At 49.2% G+C, this 6,000-nt stretch overlaps 1 protein-coding gene across 3 annotated transcripts in view; it reads right to left on the bottom strand.

Moving 5' to 3' along the window:
* The window catches only part of csk (C-terminal Src kinase), a 161,370-nt gene extending 157,053 nt beyond the window's left edge, over window positions 1–4,317 (bottom strand). Inside the window, exon 1 of one of the 3 annotated variants that reach the window (XM_072492834.1) lies at window positions 4,175–4,317. The gene's annotated coding sequence lies outside the window, so the exon portion shown is untranslated. The remainder of the gene's footprint in view (window positions 1–4,174) is intronic. The other 2 variants (XM_072492835.1, XM_072492837.1) reach the window with 2 other exon arrangements.
* Between the last annotated feature and the right edge of the window lie 1,683 nt (window positions 4,318–6,000).

Raw genomic sequence — 6,000 nt, forward strand, 5'->3', positions numbered from 1 at the left:
TGGAATGGGCTCAAAGGGACAAATAACCCAGTCATGCTTCGATTTCATATGTTTTTATGGAATCAAAAAAAATTGAGATTGAAGATAATTGGCAAAATAAATCAGTGGGAAGATCTTTTACGCAGCAAGTTGCTCAGATCTGGAACGCGCTGCCTGAAAGGGTAGTGAAAGTAGATTCAACACTACCTTCCAACAGAGAAGTGAATAAACACTTGGAAGGGAAATGTTAACAGGGCAGTGAAAAATGACTGGGGATGTGAACTAATTGGATAGTTCTTTCAAAGAATCTTCAAAGGACTGATGGGTCAAATCTTCCGTGTGACACTAGTCTATAATTCTCTGATCAAGTTTGACTCAATAGGATTACAAACCTTTAGAGTAATCACCACACTTAAAAACTGTAAGCAATTACAAAAGAAAGTGCATGCATGTATTATTGGAACAAAGTAATGCATCACGAGAAATAGAAATCATAGAATCCCAACAGTGCAGGAGACTATTCGGCCCATCGAGTCTGCCCCAAAAGTCCACTCTACGTAGGTCCACATGCCACCCTATCGCTATAACCCCTTAACATAACCTACATATCTTTGGGCACTAAGGGGCTATTTAGCATGGCCAATCCAATCCACCTTTCCTACACATCTTTGGGCTGTGGGGGGAAACCGGAGCACCCAGAGGAAACCCACGCAGACAAAGGGAGAGCGTGCAAATTCCATACAGATGGTCACGCGAGGCTGGAATTGACCCTGGATCGCTGATGCTGTGAGGCAGCAGTGCTAACCACTGTGCCACCCCATAGTAATAGTAATTAAAGGTCCAATAAAAAGCAGCATTTAAAGAGGGAATCAGATTAATATTTTTGGTGCTTGTGGCACAATGGAGAGCAGAGAAACAGAACTAGAGATGACTGATATGAAATTGGCACCAATACATTGGGCAGAATGGTCACTGCTCTGCTTGCTTGTATAAACTCTTCCTAAATGCAACCCAGATCCTCAACTTTCTGATCCACAGACCACAATCAGTAAGAATAAACAACAACAGCTCCTCCACGACAGCCCTCAATACCAGGGCCCAGACAGGTTGCGTACTTAGCCCCCTACTATACGCCCAAGACACACATGGCTGCATGGCAAAATTTGGTTCCAACCGCATCTACAAGTTTGATGCGACACGACCATAGTGGGTTGGATCTCGAACAACGACGTGTCAGAATACAGGAGGGAGATAGAGAACCTAGTGGAGTCGTGCAACGACAACAATCTATCCCTCAGTGCCAGCAAAACTAAAGAGCTGGTCATTGAATTCAGGAAGCAAAATATTGTACACAACCCTATCTACATCAAGGCAGAGGTGGAGATGGTTGACAGCTTCAAATTACTAGGTGTGCGCATCACCAAAAACCTGTACTGGTCCACCCACGTTGACTCTACCACCAAGAAAGCACAACAGCGCTTATACTTTCTCAGGAAACTAAGGAAATTCAGCGTGTCCACACTGACTCTTACCAACTTTCACAAATGCACCATAGAAAGCATCCTATCTGGTGCAACACAGCCTGGTATGGCAACTGCTCGGCCCAAGATCCAGGAACTTCAGAGAGTCGTAAACACAGCCCAGTCCATCTCACAAACCTGCTTCCCATGCATTGACTCTATCCACATCTCCCGCTGCCTGGGAAAGCGGGCAGCATAATCAAAGACCCCTCCCACCCGGCTTACTCCACTTCCAACTTCATCCATCGGGCAGGAGATATTAAAGTATGAGAACACGCACAGATTCAAAAACAGCTTCTTCCCCACTGTTCCCAGACTCCTAAATGACCCTCTTATGGACTGAACTGATTAATACTACACTCCTGTATGCTTCACCTGATGCTGGTGTCTATGTATTTACATTGTGTACCTTGTGTATCCCTATTATGTATTTTCTTTTTATTTCATATACTAAATGATCTGTTTGAGCTGCTCGCAGAAAAATACTTTTCACTGTACCTTGGTACATGTGACAATAAACAAATCCAAAACCTGGCCCAGGATATGATTCTATGCCTTTCTATAGTACAAAATTCCACTGCTAACATTTGCTCAAAGTGAACAGTTCAGTCAACAAACTATACTTGGTGAATCTGGAATAGAGGAACCCTGAGAAAAAGGATTAAAAACAAACCTCAAAATTAATTCTCCACTTCAAGCCATGTTCTTTCTGCTAACTGTAAGTGGGTTTGGAGAGTTACATCAATGCAATTGATGCCAAACGACATACCCTCCCCATCAAGAAATGCTTCCCTCCCCATCAAGAAATGCTTCCCAAGCATAGATTTACAGAATACAAGAGGCAACTACACTGCACTAGCTGTTTATGAGCAACCAAAATCAGATACCACCACTGACTCTTCTCATTTCTCAATGATGAATGTTTACCCAATTTTCCTGATACGGTGCAGTGGTCTCTGCCTCAACCACTCACATAAACAAACTACATCAACTCCTCGGTATATAAAACTGTCAACCACACACAATGAGAACTTTAAACTACTGGCCCACTCACCAGAAAACTCCCAACATCAGAAAATAGTCTTGCCCTTTGAAATCCCTCACAATCTCATAAACCTCTTACTGCAGAACCTCCTCAGGCATTGATGTAACTATCTGGTAGTCTCCCCTCGCTGGCATCTACCTGTTGAATTAATGCTGTACACTTACTCTGCCTTTCTATAGTGCGACACTCAAGGCACTTGAGGACATTGAGAGGTTATTAAACACACTAAATAAATGCACGCCTTTTTTACTGCCTCATTATATAATGCAACAATCTGTTCATGTTTTTCTTCCACAATAACTTTATATTTAATAAAATAGATACATTTAAAATCAAGCTCAGAATAAAAAGAGAAGTGGATTTTTCAACTTCACAATTGGTTTTCATTCATAAAGAAATTACATTTTAGTAAAAAATTCAATTTAACAGAACGCAGCAAAATGTTAGGAGAGGGAGGTCCTGGATTTGTAGGGTTTTTTTGTACAGAGATGGGCTGATGCAGCCTGGCAGAGAAACGTTTCTGAGCCAGGTTGTATTTGGGGAACATCAAGTGGTGTTTGTCTGAAGCTTCAACAAGTGTACAGGCATGGGTACCACCACCCCATTCCCAAGCTTAGGGTTCCGTGCCCCTTGTGGCCAGGCATGATGAGAAGGCAGGAGGAGCCAACTGCCTCACTGCTATCAAGGGAGAGAAGGGCTTTGGTTCCACCAGGAAAGCCTGCACCTCAGAGGACCCATCTCCACTTAGCCCAAATTAGGGCTCCAGTTCCACCTGGGAGCATGGGTCGACGGCAGTGTGGTGCAAAAGCTGGCTGTGCCACGTAGCACCCAATGACGGGGGTTCAGAGAGGAGGGGGATGAAGGACACCCCAGCGCAACACCCAGCGGGCGGGTGGGGGTGCAGAAAAGGCAGGCAGGGAGAGGAAGCAGATCCCCACCCTAGCTTCCAAAGTGGGGAAAGGATCAGACCCCCACCCTAGCTCCCACAAAAGTAGTGGGGGGGGGGGGGGGGGAGAAACAGACACCTCCCTCCACCCCAGCCCCAATCAAATCCGGGGGGGGGGGGCAGATCCCCATCCCAGGTCCCGCCAAAGAGAGGGGGAGGAAATAGACCCCAACACAAACTCCATTCAAAAAGGGACGGGAGAGAGAGGGAACAATCCTCCACCCCAGCTCCAATCAAAAGCGGGGGAAGGCCAAGAACAGACCCCTTCCCCAACTCCAATCAAAGGGGGAGGGGGAAAGAGCAGACCCCCCCCCCCACAAAGCTCCAATCAAGGGGGGAGGGAAACAGACCCCCCCCCCAACCCAGTTCCAATCATAATGGGGGAGGGGGAAAAAGACCCCCACCCCAATCAAAGGGGAAAGGGGGGGCGGAAGAGACAGGCCCCCACCTCAGCTCCCAATTGGGGGGGCTCCTCCCGGGGAGGCCGGGCCGGGCGCTCTCCTCCCCGGTTACTTCCTTATAAACAGCGAGCGGCTGCAGTCCCTCCCTGTCTCTCCCACACACACAGCAGGCCTCAGGTAACCCACTACCACCCGGTTCGGCCGCACGGTCCCGGGGGGGGGGGGGGGGGGGTGACGTGCGGCCAGGCGGTCGGAGGCCTCGCTTGTCGGTCGACGCACTGACCGGCTGAGGGAAGGCGCTGTCTGTGTCTCTGGCCGGCTCAGGTTCCCTCCGCCGCCGCTCGCGCTGCTCCCTCGCTCCGCACAACCGCCCCGGAGCCGCGCGTGGGCGGCACCTCCGCCAATCCGCGCCGCCCCTCCAGCCTGCCGCCGCCTCATTGGACGGGGCCGCTTTGACCGACGTGGGCGCCGTCCAATCACAACTCCAAGAGGTCCGGCCAATCGCTCCCTCCCCATCCTGCGCCCGCCTTTGATTGGTCGGCGATTGGACCAATCGGACCATCCCGCCTCCCATTGGCTGAGAACCGCCAGCCGGGCCACCAATCGCAGCGCAGCTCCGCATCCCCCAATGGAATCATGGTATCGTCACTGCCAGGAAGAAAGCCTTTCGGCCCATCCTGCCCCTGCTTGCCCTCCCCGACGCCCCGCCCTCCTTTTTTAATAATTAATAATAATTTAGAGTACCCAATTCATTTTTTCCAATTAAGGGGCAGTTTAGCGTGGCCAATCCACCTACCCTCACATCTTTGGGTTGTGGGGGCGAAACCCACGCAAACACGGGGAAAATTTGCAAACTCCACACGGACAGTGACCCAGAGCCGGGATCGAACCTGGGAGCCATGCTAACCACCTCGCCACTCGTACCCCGCCCTCTCCTGACATCCCTGCGCATCCCTCCTATCCAGGTATTTAGAAAATTTAGCAAGTATGGAACATTCTACGGCACAGCAGGAGGTCACTCTGTCCACCATATTGGGGTAGGAGAAGGCAACAGATCAGTGTTACCGAGTAATTCACTGGTCAGGGATTGAATCCACGGTTGGATTGGATTGGATTTGTTTATTGTCACGTGTACCGAGGTACAGTGAAAAGTATTTTTCTGCGAGCAGCTCAACAGATCATTAAGTACATGGGAAAAAAAGGGAATAAAAGAAAATACATAATAGGTTAACACAACATATACAATGTAACTACATAAGCACTGGCATCGGATGAAGCATACAGGGTGTAGTGTTAATGAGGTCAGTCCATAAGAGGGTCATTTAGGAGTCTGGTGACAGCGGGGAAGAAGCTGTTTTTGAGTCTGTTCGTGCGTGTTCTCAAACCTCTGTATCTCCTGCCCGATGGAAGAAGTTGGAAGAGTGGGTAAACCGGGTGGGAGGGATCTTTGATTATGCTGCCCACTTTCCCCAGGCAGCGGGAGGTGTAGATGGAGTCAATGGATGGGAGGCAGGTTCGTGGGATGGACTGGGCGGTGTTCACGACTCTCCGAAGTTTCTTGCGGTCCTGGGCCGAGCAGTTGCCATACCAGGCTGTGATGCAGCCCGATAGGATGCTTTCTATGGTGCATCTGTAAAAGTTGGTAAGGGTTAATGTGGACATGCCGAATTTCCTTAGTTTCCTGAGGAAGTAGAGGTGCTGTTGTGCTTTCTTGGTGGTAGCGTCGACGTGGGTGGACCAGGACAGATTTTTGGAGATGTGTACCCCTAGGAATTTGAAACTGCTAACTATCTCCACCTCAGCCTCGTTGATGCTGACAGGGGTGTGTACAGTACTTTGCTTCCTGAAGTCAATTACCAGCTCTTTAGTTTTGCTGGCATTGAGGGAGGGATTGGTGTCGCTACACCACTCCACTAGGTTCTCTATCTCTCTCCTGTATTCGGACTCATCGTTATTCGTGATCCGTCCCACTATGGTCGTATCGTCAGAAAGCTTGTAGATGGAGTTGGAACCAAGTTTTGCCACGCAGTCGTGTGTGTACAGGGAGTAGAGTAGGGGGCTAAGTACGCAGCCTTGTGGGGCGCCGATGTTGAGGACTATTGTGGAGGA

This window comes from Scyliorhinus torazame, chromosome 30 (assembly GCF_047496885.1).
Source record: "Scyliorhinus torazame isolate Kashiwa2021f chromosome 30, sScyTor2.1, whole genome shotgun sequence".
In the NCBI taxonomy this organism is placed as follows: domain Eukaryota; kingdom Metazoa; phylum Chordata; class Chondrichthyes; order Carcharhiniformes; family Scyliorhinidae; genus Scyliorhinus; species Scyliorhinus torazame.